This window comes from Panthera onca, chromosome D4, assembly GCF_046562875.1.
Source record: "Panthera onca isolate mPanOnc1 chromosome D4, mPanOnc1 haplotype 2, whole genome shotgun sequence".
NCBI lineage: Eukaryota > Metazoa > Chordata > Mammalia > Carnivora > Felidae > Panthera > Panthera onca.
In genome coordinates, this window is record NC_138351.1 from 23,347,469 (window position 1) to 23,366,454 (window position 18,986).

At 38.2% G+C, this 18,986-nt stretch overlaps 2 long non-coding RNA genes across 8 annotated transcripts in view; one reads left to right on the plus strand and one right to left on the minus strand.

Moving 5' to 3' along the window:
* LOC132663585 (uncharacterized) overlaps positions 1-18,986 on the minus strand; it is a 553,467-nt gene that overhangs the window by 478,664 nt on the left and 55,817 nt on the right. For all 7 annotated transcript variants that reach the window (XR_013551842.2, XR_013551839.2, XR_013551840.2 and 4 more), the window contains one exon: positions 7,789-7,895. This is a non-coding gene — a long non-coding RNA (uncharacterized LOC132663585). The remainder of the gene's footprint in view (positions 1-7,788; positions 7,896-18,986) is intronic.
* LOC144614193 (uncharacterized) lies at positions 2,986-11,024 on the plus strand. Its single transcript, XR_013551846.1, has 4 exons — positions 2,986-3,206; positions 3,513-3,604; positions 10,322-10,481; positions 10,736-11,024. It is a non-coding gene; the product is annotated as an uncharacterized LOC144614193 (long non-coding RNA).

The window sequence follows — 18,986 nt, forward strand, 5'->3', positions numbered from 1 at the left end:
CAAGAACCAGTTAAAAGATAAAATGTATTATTGCAGCTATTGTTGGTAGCGATAGTGGCATTTTCAGAAACTTCCTCTTCTTTGTCTTTGCCGTGCACTCTGACGACACCTTTCAGAAGCATAAATTCAAAATATCATAAAATTTATTTATTAAATTAAGCTTTTAAAATTCTTTTTATGTTTAATTAATTTAATTGTTTACTTAAAGATGGTCAAGACTAAGGTCTTACCAAAATACCAATTGCTAGAATTCATTACTGTGAAGAATTTCTGGTGTATCTCTGAAAATGTGAAGCTTATGTGACTAGAACTTGAGATAGACAAGCAAAAGGCTTTCTGAACTCAGGGTCATGTGGTGGGATAGGGGGTAGGAAAATGAATCTCTCCGGGGAGAGAGGCATTTCCCCACAAATTTTGTAGATGTATCTCCAGAGTGAAGTTCACAAAATCTTGTTTGCATTTATTTTTATTTCTTCCTTTTTATTGCTGTATATATTTAATGGTGTACATAGTACACTGGAACATCTAGTTTAAACAAAGTATATTTATAGATATACATTATAAATATACATGTATAGTATAGTTACATACTTATAATAGTTTTCTGATAATACTTCTAATTTTTTCCGAATAATGATAAATGATCCACATCTTTGGAGACCCCTGCTCAGAATCCCAGGGTATGACCAGTGATGCTTTAAATACATACACAAACTGACTTGCCCTGAAACCCTTTTCATGAGTATTGTAACCACTGCAAAGACTCTGATTCAGAACCAAACTGTGACTTTCTGCAAATTCAGAAAAGGAGTCCTTTTTCCAGGTGGACCTGCTGAGCAGAGCTTTGAGAACTGAGCAGGGGCCAGATTGCAGCCCCACTCACCCCAGCAGATATTCTTATGCAGTGAACAAACTGCACAAACATCCAAATGCGTGGGCCCTGCGTGTTCCACTTTCAAAGAACATGCTCAGAGCAATCACACCTCCCGCCTCCATCTGGCTATACTTCTGGGCAGTGGCCCCAACAGCCTCACAGTTCCTTGGTGAATTTGTTTGTAGAGTCCAGAGTCTGATTCTCAGCCTTACAGCCTTAGAAAGGAGATGCTGTAAGCACTGAGGAGAGATTCATTTACTTTAACCCAAGTCACAAAGTTATCAACTTTACGATTTTGACTCAAGAAAGTGTCACGGAAACCAGAATTCTCTGTACAAGCAACAATGAGCACATCTCCTTGTCATAACCAAAATTATAGGGGAAGGCAAGTTATAATCAGAAAGAAAGTACCCATCAAATGAACCAAAAGCAGATGGCATCAGGTCAAGATGGCCAGATGTCTATAGACAGTAGAAATGGCTTTACCAATAGGAACTAAAGTGCACTAGCTACAACTATTTGGATCCATCTTCATATTAGATGTGTTCTCACCAAGAGCTTTAACAATACAACCAGCAAACTGAACTGAACAGCCACTGGCTATCAGGCTTTCTTCCTATACAGTGTTTGAAAAGCCACAGCCAATGTGTACGTCTCACTGATTCTCCTAGGTACATCCCTGGATGATAAAACATCCCCTCTCTCTTTCTTTTTGTTTTCTCTTTACATATGTTATGATGCTAAATTAGGTTTCGATAAATCCGAGAGGGAAAGCCTTCCTTCACAGGATGCTGTGAAGCTTAACTGTTAGCTATTGGCTTAACGTTTAACTTTCCAAGGAAGTCCAATTGTTTTGGAACTTCTTCATGGTACCACACTGTACCCTCTCCCAATGAAGTGCCAGAAACAATGTGCTGCTCGTACTGCCTCCAGAACTGCAAGAACTTTTGACTGACAATGGTCAGTTTCTCTGCCAGGAGTCAGGCAGTCATCTTCACATCTATAGAGTCTTTGGTCAACTACGGCTAGTCATGTGGCCCTCCTCATTATTAAGACATTTCTACCATCCAGTCTTCCTCATAACTAAGAACATCAGCATGGCAGACATTCTGATAAATGTATTATTATAATTTTGGCAACCAACAGTGATGTAATAAGGAGAAAGTGATGTGTTTAGACTTGTCTGAAAATAAACTCTACCAGGGGAAAAATGTGCCCATTCATAAAGTTGTTTACACTAATAGGGCCCAAGAGAAGAAAATTTTTTATCTACAATCCAAAACATTTCTCTGAATGATAAGTTTGACCTCAGTTTCATGTCAGGGTTTAGTGGAAGAATGTATCCCTATGTATTTTCATTTTCCTGTTAACATATGCTACACTTAGAGAAAATAAATAAGTAAAAACTAAGTCAAGTCAGTGAAGTCAACAAATTGATGTGAATTAGTTATTCATGTTTCAAAGTTGGCAGCAAAAAATGATTGCCAGAAAGTACAGGGCCTCATAGATAGACACCCAAAGTCAGCTGTTTTCCGTAAACATAGCTTCTAGACGGTTTATAACACATCCTTGGACCAGAGTTTTGGACCATTGCTCAGTTTTCTCATTAGATCTCTTCCACGTGCATAAAATGTCTCTTTTCATTTTAGTGAGTGTGAACTGGCTGCCTATTCTTCATAATGATAATTTTTATCTTTGAACAAGTTGTTAAATTTGTTATTGATCATGCATGAAAATAACTATCTGGCCTGAAACCTGGAAAAATTTATCAGACTTTACTAGTAGATGCTATTTTTGAAAGTAAAATAACATCTATTACTTAGAACCATATTAAACTATTCACACCTCTTCAAGAATTGTGATTTTCAGATTCCTATTTATACAGAAAATAGCATTTAGTTTCTTTTATGCCAGAAGCACTGGACTAGACGGTGGGGAAAATAGGAAAGCAAATTAGGCCAGGTTCCTGCCTCCAGGAATCTGACACTCTACAAGCAGCAATAGGTGAGGCATGTATATACATGGCTCTACTGTGAGGCAGCATGACATTGGGGTCATGTAAAGAAGGACCAAGTACACTGAGAATTCAGAGGGAGCCTCACTTCCAGCAGCTTTGGTCAGGGAATGCTTTCACCACAGACGAGGAGGCATCTGAGTTGGGCATTAAGCCACGAGTCAGATTTCAGAAGGCACAGATGGGGGGAATGAAGCATCGCAAGCAGACGGAATGGCATGAGCAAGGACAGAAGTAGAAAAGTACAGGGAACAAATAGTGATCCAATTTGGCTGGACCATGGTGTACCACAGGGGGTGGTGGTGCTTGGGAGTAAAGGTAAGTTGAGGTTAAATTGTGAAGGGTTTTGAATACATGGTGACAGAGAATAAACTCTTTGGAGAGCAATTGAAAAAAAAGTGAATGTCTTTATTAGAATGCATTTTAGAGCACTGATCCAGCAGTGCGGTGTGGAACCGAGGGGGAGAGAGGAAGGCAGGGGAGCAGCGGTTAATGTATTTCATATATGAGATGACTAGTGGGCTTCCCAACAGACTGCAATGAACAAAGGAGTCTGAAAAGCAGCAGGAATTTCTCTGTGTGCCATCTTTCACTCAACCTATTTTCCCCCCTTTCTGGCTATAGGAGTCAGAAAAGTCAAAGTCCACAGAGGGGTTCATCAGTCCAAAATACCAGATGTGACTTCTAGGGAACTACAGTATCTGAAGAGGTCAGAGGTGAGTGCCGAAGTCAAGTTGCAGAGCTATACTTCTAGAACGAGAAAAATAAGAACAAGCACAATGCAAGGCAGTCCAGAGCAATTTGAGGGTAGGAAGAAAATCTTGCCAGATTGCCTAGAACGATTTTTTAATTTGGTGTTTTCTGATGATTAAAACATTTGTGGGGCGCCTGGATGGCTCAGTCGGTTGAGCGTCCGACTTCAGCTCAGGTCATGATCTCACGGTTTGTGGGTTCGAGCCCCACATCGGGCTCTGTGCTGGCAGCTTGCTCAGAGCCTGGAGCCTGCTTCAGATTCTGTGTTTTCTTCTCTCTCTCTGCCCCTCTCCTGCTCATGCTCTGTCCCACTCTGTCTCTCAAAAATAAATAAATGTAAAAGAATTTAAAAAATCTGTGGAAGCATATTTTGGGCCACATGGATAACCACCTTACTAATGAGTGCTTCCACTCTATTTCAATGCCTGCGCTTGCATTTTCCTATTGCATTGACATCCGGTAGTAGTACTGTAACTTGCATGTGCTAATGCAGAGAAAGCAGACCGGGAATTAATAGAAATGGCATACTGTGCCAGTTGTAAGCCGAAGGAAATCCTGGTTAACTAAGTGAATTGTTTGACTAAAGAAATGGGAAAACTTGTCCACGATACAAAACTAGGTAGAACTTAATAAAGGCTCAGAGTCCACTGTAATCAACAACTAAGTTTTCTTAAATCAGTGTCGAATCCAGATTTCATTGGCTTGGTAATTTTCTTGATATTTAATTTGCAAATGCATTTTGATTTTATAACTGGCTATCATCTATAACCATAATGAGCTTATACTTACAGTTACATTTGCATGTATTTAAGTACCATTATTTTAAAACAAGATCAGTTAATTCGATGTGGGAAGAATGAGTGAAAGTTTTTTTATTAAAGTGGGCCTATATATTACTAATGTTGGGAAAACATGTATTTTGGCTCACAGCTTGCTTTTAGAGTAGAGGTATGGTTACTGTTTGCTTAAACTGTCATGGCAAAAAGGACACTCATATTAATATTCTTGAGAGTGAAACCTGTGCACTTCTCAAGCTGTAAGCTTCCAAATTAAAATACATAATGAAAAAGTAGTACTTAGTACCTGTTTGTGGCATTGAACTAGTTTATTTACTACGTGATTTAACAAAATAAACCCTCCTTTTGAAGCTATAGGATAAAACAACTAAACCCACATTTTTAAAATGTCTACTATAGAAGAAATTCTCCAATATTTTTCAATTTTGCTTTTATTCCATCTTAATTCCAACAGCAGATAGATCAGAGAATATAAAATAATATATATATCATTATGGTAGCTGAACAGGCAAATAAAATCAGTGTATCAGTCAGCACTAGGATTATATTATTTTTAGCCTGGCTGCTATGAAGTTAGGGTTAGTGGGATTCTCTGTTACATTAACTGGCTACCAATACTGCTAAGTGTAATTAGCACCACTATTCATATCTCAACCCACGTGTGAGTCTGGCACACCTGTTGTCCTAGCCCAGGGTATCAACTGAGCAACAACCAACTGATATCCTGAGTTACGTTAAACATAGTTAGTAGTATTTCTGACATGTTTTCAAAGTATTGAGACTTTTTTCTCATTGCTGGGATCGTGTAAAGAAATACATAATTTCCCATGAGCTTCACAAAATGTTAGCTAAGTCGTTTTTAAACTATCTCTATGAGATATTAATCCTAGTATCTATTTTATATAGTTTTGGGAACAAGAGTCAGGATGTCTGAAGCTTTAACACTCTTTGGCTCATCACATTCTTAAGGTTTCCTCTGTGAATAAAACTCTCATAGGAAACATTTCCAGCAAGTGGTGGAACATACACGACAATTTAAGACTGACCGATTTTAGAGCTGGAAAAATTAATGTGCAGTACTAGTTTTTATATGAAGATAAATATCTTAAATAAAATGCATTGTTAAATGTACTTATCTAGCATAAATACAGAATCTAAGGCATACCAAATAATCACAAATTTCTGAATTAAAAAAGTATAGGTTTCTATCCCATCTTTTGACTGCTCACAGCGCCCTCTTAGTCTCTCAGTCAATTCCCATGCTCCCAATACCACTGACAACTGGTCTAGGAGAAAAAGAGCCATAACATAGTCAAGCTTTGATACAATGTTTCTTCTTTTTTCTCAGAGCCCTCCATTTCCACTCAGCTCTGTTCTCCTTTCTAGAAGCAAACTCAAGTAACTGGTTTTTCCAGATCTCAAATTTGTTTTATACTAAACAAATCCCTGCAGTTCCCAATCAATTCATGCTGTCCTTTCATGCCAATTCTGCAAGATTCAGGAACCTGCTTTTCTAATGGGGGCAGCTTATTTTCAACCAACAATATGCACCTAGAGTCATGAAAAACAGTCCTGTAATCCACCATCTCCCTATTCAATGTAAATTAAGGCACCTCAAGCCTTTCTACTGCTCCCAAATGTCCAAATGTCTTTTCCATCCCCCTGCTTTAGTGCCAGAAATATTATCATTAGCCCTAACCTTTGGGATAAAGTATTACACTCTGAACACTCCTATTAAATTTAAAATTATGAAGGCAACATATTGATCCATTATTAAACAGATGTGTGCAACAGAATCATCTGGTGGAGATTTTCAAAATGCACATATTGAGCCTCACCTTCCAGAATATGTAGCTTAGTAGGAAACGCTGAGGTTATGGCATGTTGAGACAGAAGCATTCTAGGCCACTTTGATGTTCGTCCTAGCTTTAGACACACTGAAGTAATCCCTCAGTAAGCACCCAAACACAGTAGAATTAGTCTTTGTTAAGTGCCATGAAAGAAGAAGAAAAAGAGTAAGTAAGTTTGATAGTAAGATGGCAGTTAGTGAGGAAAAAAGTGGGCCAGAACAGTCTGCTTTAGGGGGAAAAGAAAAAAAAAGCCCTAGGAATCTAAGGGACAGTATGAAGAAATTAGACCTTGGAAGAAGTGAGGGGGATTGGGATAAGTAAATGGAAGAGAAGTTTTGAAACTACTTCCTAATTTCACATAGTTTAAACAGAACTCCAGTACTGAAATTTCCAGACTTAACTTCTTTATAACTGTGATAAACAGTTGGGGGGGTCCTCAGAAAGTTAAATTATAAAATTATCAAATGAATACAGCAACTCTGTTCCTAGACACACACCCAAAAGAATTGAGAACAGGTGTTCAAATATTTGTACACAAACATTTGTAGCAGCACAATCCATAGTAGCCAAAGGGTGGAAACAAAATGCCCGTCAACCAATGAATGAATAAATAAACATAGTATATTCATACAACAGAACACCATTCAGGCCCAACAAGGCATGAAGTATGATACAAGCAAAACATAGATGGACATTTTTGAGTAAAAGAAGCCAGATGCAAAAGGCCATATATTATATGAATCTTTTTATATGAAATATCCATTAAAGCCAAATCCAGAGACAGAAATCAGGTATAGCAACTGCAAGGGGCTGGGGGTGGAGGTAGGGATAGGGAAACATGGGAATGGGAAGTGATGCTAATGTGTACAGGGTTTCCTTCTGTGGTGATGGAAAAGGTTCCAGAACTAGATGGTAGTGATGGCTGCACAACAGTGTGAATGTACTTAGTGCCACTGGAATTTTGATATGTGCATTTTACCACGATTTTTTACTGAAGAATAATTGGTATACAATGCTGCATTAGTTTCAGGTGTACATCACAGTGATTTGATATTTATATACATTATAAAATGCTCCCCATGATCAGCCTAGTTACCATCTGTCACCATACAAAGTTGTTCCAATATTACTGGCCATATTACCTATGCTGTATATTACATCCCTGTGTCTTATTTATTTTATAACTAGAATTCTGTACTTCTTAATTCATCTCTCTTTATTATTTCCTTTCTCCTTCTACCCCCCTCCCTTCCGACAACCATCGGTTTGTTTTCTGTATTTATGAGTCTGTTTCTGTTTTGTTTGATTTGTTCATTTGTTTGTTAGATTCCACATAGAAGTAAAATCATACAGTATTTGTCTGTCTCTGGCTGACTCATTTCACTTGGCATAATACCTCCCCCAGGTCCATTCACCACAACTTTTCGAGTGCTTTATAACTATGCTGTCTTTCATTCAAACACTGCCCCTCCTATAAGAACTCTGAAGAAATGCACTCACCAGTGAGATTCACATGGCCTTCTTTCTATGTTGAATTCACAGACAGTGCTGAACAGGTGCGAACAGGAAACACCGGACAAGTGCAGCATCTCACATTACCCTGTGCCCTGGATAAGGAGATGAGTAAAGGACAGGGATAAGAACATTTGAACAGTGTGGGTCCCTAAATGTCACTGGGGTTTACGTGATTAAACCTTGCCTACCCTCTGGAAACTTCGTGGATTGGCAGGCAATGACTATAGTATGCACCCTGCAATTTAAACTCAACCCAACGGAAAGGAGGATTCCAAAGCAGATGAAATGCCAAAGAAAATTCCCTGTGAGCAGGTACCACCTGTACCCTTATAGTGTCCCAGCAAGGATACAAAAGAGCCTGTTATGGGGCGCCTGGGTGGCTCAGTCGGTTAAGCAGCCAACTTCAGCTCAGGTCACGATCTCGCGGTATGTGAGTTCGAGCCCCGCGTCGGGCTCTGTGCTGACTGCTCAAAGCCTGGAGCCTGTTTCAGATTCTGTGTCTCCCTCTCTCTGACCCTCCTGCACTCATGCTCTGTCTCTCTCTGTCTCAAAAATAAATAAAGGTTAAAAAAAATAGAGTCTAAAAAAAAATTTAAAAAACAAAAAAACAAAAGAGCCTGTTACTCCATTATGCCACCTAATGCAGCCTTATTCCACATCTACAATGCAGAAATGTGAAAAAATGAAATTATTTTCTGGGGAATTCGGAGAATTCCCTAACTACCTAATTACTGGCCTCCAAAGTATTCAGCTTTGAGACCTGAACAGCAGAGAAAAATATATCTCTCAAAAATAATCTTCTGATTATAGAAACAGTCCTTCAATTCATTTCTCTATGGCTGCTCTCTATGGATTTTCACAGTAGCCAGGTCCTCCCTTCATAGCTAGGCACAGCTGATTATCTTTGTTCTCACTTTAGATAACGTAGATAAGCAGAATGCATTGCCAGGTATACATGTGAGTGAACATAACAGGAAACAAAATTTGTAGGTAGAATTCAAGTCCTATAAATATCTTTTAAGAGCAAGTTGAATGGAAGTTCATTCAACAACATGTTTACAAAGATTGTTCTAAGGTAACAGGATTATTGGTAGTACATAGCTATTTTTTCCTTCTTTTATATATTCCAGTATGTCTGAATTTACTACAGCAAGTACCTATTCTGTTTTTTTGTTGTTATTAAGGAAAAAATATGGTATTATTTTTTTGGCTATATGTTAAGTGAAAGAACATGTAAAAAAGAGTACATGTATATGGAGGCTCAAGAAAATTGTTATTGTGACTGTTCTATTTTCTCATATCTTTACCTATCTCTGGCTGGCTTACATCTTTCTGGCTATTGCTTTCTCAATAATAGTTTCTTAACTTTTGGTATCTTTTGTTTCTTTGATTATTACCAGACTTTTTCTGGAAGATGTTGAATCAATAAAGTAGTATATAGGTCTAGAAGATAATAGTTAGGAAATGAAACAGTCCGATGAAAGAAGTCAACAGATTCTTCTTTCATAGAACTTTGTGTTGAAGTATAATATACTTAAGAGAATAATGCATAAATCAAAACTATATGTATTGGGGTGCCTCGGGTGGCTCAGTCGGCTAAGCATCTGACTTCAGCTCAGGTCATGTTCTCATGGTTTGTGTATTCAAGCCCCACATTGGGTGATCTCGAGCCCCACTTCAGGTGAGCCCAAGACCCACTATGGGTGAGTCCTGCTTCTCTCTTTCTCTCTCTCCCTTTCTCTCTCTCTCCCTTTCTCTGTCTCTCCCTCTCTCTCTGCCTCTCACTCACTTGTACCCTCTCTCTTAAAACAATAAAAAGAAAGAAAGAAAGAAAAAAAGAGGAAGTAGACATATCAATCACAAAATGAACATTAAGTGTAACTGCCACCCAAATAATGGAACAGATCATGAATAGCACCCAGAGACCCCCCCACATGCCTTCTCCATACCCTAACTCCACCCTCCTTTTCCAAGTTAACCACCATCTTGATCTCCAGCACCACAGACCAGCTTTGACTATTTTTAAACATTATATAAAGGAATCATACAGTATATACACTTACATGTCTGCCTTCTTCCATGTAACATAATGTTTGTCAAGTCTATCTGTGTTGTATGTGACAGTAGTTTCATTTTTGTTGTTTTATAATATTCTATTGTATAAATATACCACAATTTAATCATTGATCCTATTGTTGGTAGATATGTGGGTTGTTTACAGTTTGGTTATATTTAAAAAATACCACTATGAACATATTTATTTATGTTTTTTAGAGGACCATACTATGCACTTCTGTTGAGTATACACTTGAGAGTGAATTATTGGGTCATAGGGTAATTGGGTGTTCAGCCATAAGTGATATTGCCAAAGAGTATTACAAAATGGTTGTGCCAATTTGCATTCCCACCAGCTCTGTAAGATAAAGATCTATTTGCTCCACATTCTCACCAACTCTCGGTATTTTCCAAATTTTATTTATTTATTTGTTTGTTTGTTTGTTTGTTTGTTTTTGAGTAGGCTTCATGCCCAGCACAGAGCCCAACACAGGACTTGAACTCATGACCCTGAGATCAAGACCTGAAATGAGATCAAGAGTCAGATGCTTAATCGACTGAGCCACCCAGGCGCCACTCCAACTTTTTAATTTTAGCCATTCTACATATTATCAGTACTACAGGTATCAATACTACATTATTATATCTTTGTGATTTTAATTTGCATTTCTGTGATGAAATATAATGAGACTATGGACCTTTCATATGAGTCCTGGTAATTTGACTATTGTCTTTTGTGAAATGCCTGTTCAAGTATTTTGCCCACTCTTCTATTGGGTTGTCTGTATCTTTCTGTATACACACACACACACACACACACACACACACACAAGCTTTTCAACAGGGATATTTATTACAAATGTATTCTCTCTTCCAGGGGTATGCTTCTGTCAGGGTGGGGAGCAGATCATCTTAATGCATCATGGAGAAAGGTGATCAGAGCTGAAATATAGTTCCTGTGGCAGATGGTCTATTTTCACGTCATTTATTTGTAAGATTCAGCCCTTCAGAATCCCAAATGAAAGGCTTTCTTCTTGGCAGGCCCTTAATTCCAATTATTTCATCCCAGCCTCATAAAAGTGCTAAAATCTCTGTTCAGCTTCTCAGCCTCTTCATTGCTCCTTACAAATCAGCAAATGCCTCTGCTGGAAAAGTCATTTGGGACCATGTCCTTTCTGTCTGTAAGCCAAGTGGATACAGGAAAAGATACGAGAAAACAGAATGGCAAAAATAGCAATCTGTTGGAATTTCCATATACATGTACTTTTATTTAACATCAGGCCAAAACAATATGGTGCTTTTAATTTTATAATATTATAATTTTATAGATTATAATCCATTAAAAATTCTTAGAAATAATCACCATTCCAGTACCAACGAGCACTCTGACACTCAGATTGTGATTTCTAACTACCTTTTCCCACCAAAAGGAACCAACTCATTCTAAGCCTCTGGCATAAAATATTCCAGATGAACCTGGAACATTTAAATAGATAATCATTTAAATGGGTAAACACTGGGACACCTGAGTGGCTCAGTCAGTTAAGCATCCAACTTCGGCTCAGGTCATGATCTCCCAGTCCATGAGTTCGAGCGCTGCATCGGGCTCTATGCTGACAGCTCAGAGCCTGGAGCCTGTTTGGATTCTAGGTGTCCCTCTCTCTCTCTCTACCCCCCCTTCTCTCTCTCAAATAAATATTAAAAATAATAATAATAAAATAAATGATAAACACTGTCAGTTGCAATGACATGGATGGAGCTAGAGTGTATTATGCTAAGTGAAATAAGTCAGTCAGAGAAAGATAAATATATAATTTCACTCATATGTGGAATTTAAGAAACAAAACAGATGCACATAGGAGAAGGGGAAAAAAAAGAAAGGGCAGAAAATCATAGAGACTCTTTTTTAATGTTTATTTATTTAAATTTTTTTTTTTTTTTGAGAGAAAGAGACAGAGTACAAGCAGGGGAGGGGCAGAGAGAAAGAGAGACACAGACTCTGAAGCAGGCTTCAGGCTCTGAGATGTCAGCACAGAGCCTGATGCAGGGATCGAACTCACAAAAGGTGAGATCATGACCTGAGCTCAGATGCTTAACTGACTGAGCCACCCAGGTGCCCTAGAGATGCTTAACTCTAGAGAACAAACTGAAGGTTGATGGAGGGAGGTGGGTAGGAGATGGTTTAAATGGGTGATGGGTATTAAGGAAGGCACTTGTGATGAGCACTGGGTGTTGTATAGGTGATGAAACGCTAAATTCTACTCCTGAAACCAATATTACACTATATTTTAACTAGCCAGAATTTAAATAAAAATTTGAAACAAAAAAATCATAGTATAGAAGAGTTCATACTATAATTTTTATGACTTTTTCCACACTATGATTTTTTTGTTTGTTTCCAATTTTTATTTGAAAAATAAAGACTATCACAGTTGTCACAAGGGCCCAGGAGCCAATCTGAAAAGGATTACACAGCCAAAGATGAAACAATCTGAATATTAATATTAATAGTAACTACAATGGATTAAAACACATCATATATGTTTAAATGAATTGGACTGCTATGATGCTAAGATAAGTACTCATTGGCTACCTTTGGAGAATGCCAGGGAATGAATTCAACATTTTAAAAACTGGCAAACAACAACAAAATCAAGAATATATCTTGCCTTTCCTATGCTAACTATACTTGAGAATAACCAAACAGTTGGTGAGGGAAAGTATTTTCTTACAGAAATATTACACCTTATAAATTAGGGAGAAATTATAGTGTTAAATTGTGATCAATGTACAAGTCCTGCTAACCTAACAAATGCAGAAAATTATCATTAATGGCTCCTCAAATCACCAAAAAAGTGATAACCAGATATGTGCTTCCTAGTGGAAGTAGATAAGATAGATAAGTGGAAGTAGATAAAAAGAAGACTCCAGATCTAACTTTCAGTTTCTAATAAATGTGGGGAATGAGGATTTTATTAAATGATAGTTTGAGGATGCAATCTCAAATCAAGATTATGGACAACTATACAGACCCAATGACCAAGTTTTTCCAATGAATGGGGAGTGGGGAGAGAGGAGAACCTATACATTACAAGAAAATTAAAAGACATATCAACCAATTGCAATATGTAAATCTTATTTGGATTCTGATTTGAACAACTGTTAAAAAAATTTTTTTTAAATAATCTGGGAAATTTGACCACTGACTAAAGCTATTTGATGATATAACAGTATTATTATTACTTTTTCAGGTATAATAATGGCTACATAATTATGTTGTCTTAAAAGAGTCCTTATCTTTTAGAGATACATACTAAAATATTATGAATAGAATGATTCAATGTCTTGGATTTGCTTCAAAATGATCCATCTGTGGGGGGAAGTTAGATGAAACAGGATTTGCCATGAGTTAAAAATTGATCAAGAGAGGCAACAGGAATATGGATCTTTTTAGTGCTATTTCTTCTTCCATTTGTGTAAAGATAATAAAAAGTTTAAAATTCTAGAACATTTACAATTACCCCCTAAGTATGCACCTAACATTTAAAAGTATCTTCTTTCTATGGGCAAATATTAAGGCTTGGCAAAAATAAATTATTGGGACTACGTCAAATGAAAAGTTTCTGCACAGTGAAGGAAACAACAAAACTAAAGGCAAACTATGGAGTGGGAGATGATATTTGCAAATGACACACACAATAAAGGGTTAGTATCCAAAACATACAAAGAATTTATAAAACTCAACACCCAAAAACCAAATAATCCAATTAAAAAAATGGGCAGAAGACATGAATAGACACCTCTCCAAAGAAGACATACAGATAGCCAATAGACACATGAAAAGATACTAATCATTGCTTATCATCAGAGAAATGCAAATCAAAACTATAATGAGGTATTTCCTATCTCATTAGAGACTATCAGAACTATCAGAATGGCTAAAATCAACAACAGAAGAAACAACAGGTGTTGGTGAAGATGTAGAGAAAAAGGAACCCTCGTGCACTGCAGGTAAACATGCAAACTGATGTAGCCACCCACTGTGGAAAACAGAATGGAGGTTCCTCATAAAGTTAAAAATAGATCCAGGCATCACACTACTGGGTATTTACCCAAAGAAAACAAGAACACTAATTCAAAGGGATACATGCACCCCTATGTTTACTGCAGCATCATTTATAATAGCCAAAATATGGAAGCAGTCCAAGTGTCCATAAACTGATAAATGGATAAAGAAGATGTAGAATAAATATACACTGGAATATTATTCAGCCATAAAAAAGAACGAAATCTCATCATTTGCAAAGACAGATGGATCTGGAGAGTACAATGCTTAGCTAAATAAGTCAGAGAAAGACAAATACCATATGATTTCACTTACATGTGGAATTTAAGAAACAAGACAAGCAAAGGGGAAAAAATAAGACAGAGACAAATGAAGAAAAAGACTCTAGATTATAGAGAATAAACTGATGGCTACCAGAGGGGAGGGGGACTTGGGGGGGGGGGGATAGGTTAAAGAAGCGATGGGGATTAAGCACAGTCAAGATGATCACAGGGTGATATATGGAAGTGCTGAATTATTATATTGTACACCTGAAACTAATGTAACATTGTATATTAACTAACTGGAATTAAAATAAAAACTTAAAAAAATATATATTAAGGCTTGGAAAAGCCACCTATTTCAGAGCTAAATAGAAAGAAACCACAGGGCTGGAAGAAAGGCTGGCCAGGCTGAGTTCGGCAATGTTGGGCAGGCCATTAGAACTTCCTTTTCAGCCCATGTCTTTAAAAGGCTGGTTTTCAACGTTTTATGTTTCTGACCAACCTAGGGGCAGGAATATAAAGCTTTTGCCTGTTTCATCTTTCTATCTCTTAATACAAGTACCTCATAGAATTTCATAACTAACAGTTGGAAAGCAGAGGAATGTTATTTTAAAGGACCTTGGCAGAATTTCGTGTAGGAACAGAACTATCTTTTGTTAAGCAAAATATCTTGATGAGCCATTTAGGTAGAACAATGGTGGTAGTCTAGAAAAGAGTAAAAGAAAGAAATAAATGCCTTCTTTTGTTTTTTTATAAATGAGAAGACTTTGGATGGTGCACAGAGAGGTGAGTGACCTCAAAAGAAGGGTGTGGGGGTAGGTGGAGAACGTACGGACAGTAAGGATACCCCAGGATACCCCAGCATCCTGAAGTAAAGTCTTTCCAAAGCAAAAAGATTATACATAAAATTTTCAGTGTTAACTATGGCTTTGGGGCTATTTAGAACAGCAATGGCTAAATTTCAATTTTGAGGTATCTGTTGTGCTATAAGGTGATATGACCCCCCACAACCTTCCACTGTTGCCAAACCATAAGTAAAAGCAACTACCCAAACAACCATATGTGAGTGGTTCTTGGAGGAGAACCAAAGAGAAGGCAGCTGCTATTCATGTTGAGTGAATGTGGGTAGAAGGAAGAGAACCACAAAAGAGATGTGTGTTCGTTAGAACAGGAGCAACATAAGACTGAGGGATGTGTTCAAGCACCTAGATAGCTCAGTCATTTGAGCATCCAGACTCTTGATTTCAACTCAGGTCATGACCTCACGGTTCAGGAGTTCTAGCCCCACATGGGGCTGACAGCGCAGAGCCTACTCAGGATTCTCCCTCTTCCTCTGCCCCTCCTCCGCTTACACACACGTTCTCGCTGTCTCTCTCAAAATAAATAAATAAAATACAATAAAAAAGACTGGGGGATATGGATCTTCAAATATGAGGTAGGGGAGAAATTCAGGGATACAGGCTTGAGCCAGTTCATCAGACTATTAAAAGAATATCCAAGAAGCAACACAGAGTTAGCAAGCAATTTAGACTACCATGTTCTATAATCCTACACTATGAATTCTGGGAAAACCCCTACAGATCTTCCAGAACAGCAGTTTTGAACTTGGTCCACAAAACCTCCAGTTTCTCAAAGGTGGCTCAGGAGCTTCTTGAGAAGGGGCATGGATTTGGGACCCTAATCCTTGCTTCACCCAGAAAAGTTTAATCTACATTACATATTAGGATTCCATATCAGATGTTATTTTTTTAAATATTTTTGCTGCTAAAACAAAGAAGGCATTGATATAATCTAACCCCCTCATGTTACAGAAAGGCAGAGGAGTTGAAAAATGCTAAGAAACTTGCCCATGATCACATAGCAGAACAGGTGTTAGAACCTAGTTCTTATGACAACCTTGACTGAGAGGCTATCAAAGGCACCAGTGGATAGTAGATGCACACACTCCAGGTTAGAATGGCCTCTGCAGCTTTAGGAATTCTCAGCATTATACAAAAGTCACCGTAGGCCAGATATCAGGAGTCTTCTTGGTGGCATCAACCAGGTGGTGGAGAGAGGTTTGCAGGCTAAGGAGACCTTTGCACTCTCTTTGCCTGCTGCAACTATCCATCCTAATTCAGTTTCAAGGACCTGAAGAAAGCCTTAAGTTTCAGAAGTATCAAATTCATCCATTCACCTCCCTTGTTCCAACTCCATGAGACAGTCTGAGCTGTCTTCTCCTGCATTCTCATTTGTTTTGTGGTTTTTTTTGCCCATTTTATTGAGGTATAATTGACATAAAACACTATAAAATTTAAGGTGTACAGCATAATTACTTGACACTCATGTGTCTCTAACAGAGTCAACCACCATCCCTCCACCAAATTCTATCTTCAAAGCCAAAATTTAAATTTCAGGAAAATCTCAGGCATAATGAAAAGATGACAAGGTGGAGAACCAAAAATCCTAGGTCAACAAAACAATTATGTGGCCAGAAATAAGTTAATTAACTTCACCTTCAAAATGATTCTAATAATATTTGCCTCATAGGGATATTGCATAAGGAGCAAATGAAGTAAGCCACTTAAAACATCCATCCCAGGACATGTTAGTCATTCAATAAATATCAGCTGTTGTTTCAGATTTTAATCCAACCTCACAAAGAAGCCCTACACATTTGCTTGGCATTGTACCATTGGTACTCGGCAAAGGCAAGGAAAGCAGCAGCACCCAGACAGGCCATGAACATGTGTTTATCTGTGACTGCATTCTGAATGTTTTTCCTAAGATGCTGATGTGTCCATAGTAAAAGGCAAAGTTGTTTCCCTCCAGAGCATATGATCTGAAAAAAATGGCAGAGTTGTTTTGTGATCATGGTTGACCATCTCCCCAGGCCAGTCTTCCTCTGATGGCCAGGGAAAACCTTGGCATCTCAGAAAATATTTCATTCTGTTGGTCGAAGCCTATAAAGTGGACCAGCCACACAACACCTCCTCAAGCAGGTGAATCTAGCCAACTCTAAAGGAAACTCCCCTCTCTTTTCATATAAGACATGTCAGAACAGTAGGCCTTCAGCTTCGTGTGGCAGCAGCAACTCTATCCTCTTATCCTTCCCTTTCACCAGGTCCTGTTACAGCATTTTTCCTCAACTGCACATGTTTAACTAGTTTATTTACATAATTCAAATAGCAGCTATAAATCCCTCACAGTGGAAGAACTTCCCCATCTCCCTTGTGATGGATGCCCAGTTGCTCAAATCTAGTCTGTAGCCATTCTGTAACCTTACACATAGTCCCCTGAGCTACCCTCAGATAACAACCATTCTCTCTAATCACAAACTCACTGCTCTGGGTAAACTAAAGGTAAAATTTTAATAGGTCTTCTAGAGTTTCACCTAATTTGCAACCCCCACAGCAGGGAATTCATAAGCACAATCTCAGGGGGAAAAATTTGCACAAAAGTTGATACACACTTGTATCAATCAGCAATTGTCACAAACCAACCTAAAATTCAATGATCATGCCATAACATTCTGCTTCAGGCTGGAAGTCAGATGGGACAACTATTTCACAAGTGCTCATCCTGGTCCCTCACTAAAAGGCCCCTCCCTAATAAAGGGAAGAAGTCAGAGGCTCCCATAGATTTGTATGAACACACACAAGGCATCTAAAGGCCTAGAATCTGAGCCCACACACTGTCATTTCCTACTATATTCCATTAGCCAAACTCACAATGCCACGTCCACATCACTAGGGTGAAGAAGTATACATCTCCTGTGGAGGTAGTGGGGAGAAAGTTTTCACTCTGCTTAACAATGATCTATTCCACAACACCAGTGTAAATGCCATATATTTGTTCCCTATACAATCAACATTTCCCTGCATCTCAATATTGATGTCTTCCTTGCCCAGGATTGGAAGTTAGATAATATGATAGTTCTATGAATAGAGAAGTTATCTCTCACAACTTTAACACCACTGCCTACTCAGCATTAGTTAAGAGATATGGACTAACCCTTTCTGCTAGTTGTATGTAGCAGTCACTAGAAATAAACACATGTATAAATGATGTGTTGTTTAAACTCACACACACACTCACAAACCACAGACATTTTTGCAAATTCGCCAGTGCTTGGGGAACCTTCAGCTTGTGATCTGGCCTTTTATGTGGAGTTTTGCTTGAGTATTTGCTTTGGAATTTGATAAACACAGCTATTTACAGGGCTATCACCACATGGTACGTTTGCTACCACAGAAACACAGAAGCTCTTCTACAGGCACATCGCATACCCGCCCTGTAAGCAAAATTCCTGCCATTTCCTACAGGTCCAACAAAATAGCTCTATGGGCTCCTACTTCATGGCATTTGGAACTGGGGTAACACATTAATCCTGCACACTCTTCTTTTGCCTCCTTCCTCTGGCAGAATCATCTTCATTGTGTTTTATTTTTAAACTTAAAAAAAATCAAGAGGTAGGGAAAATATTGGAAGTGCATAGGGATGAAGGTACGACTAGGGCTGATCTTCTGGAACTTCTACTTTTTCTACCAAATTACATCTTAACATGTTGGAAGAATTAGCAGAAGGCTGGGAATTGACCTCAGAACTTATTTGCCTATTATTTAACTTTTTGCTGTAATGTTGAAGAAAATCAAACATTTGTTTCCCCTTCCTGCATGCTCGGGATTTAAGCTAAAAGAAGTTTAGCAGATCTACTGAGAAGCTAAACACCAATATGGAAGTCCCAAAGACAAGACCACACAAAGTAGCAGAAGGTGCCCGAGCTCTGTAGTCAGATAAATGAGGGTTTCAATCCAGGC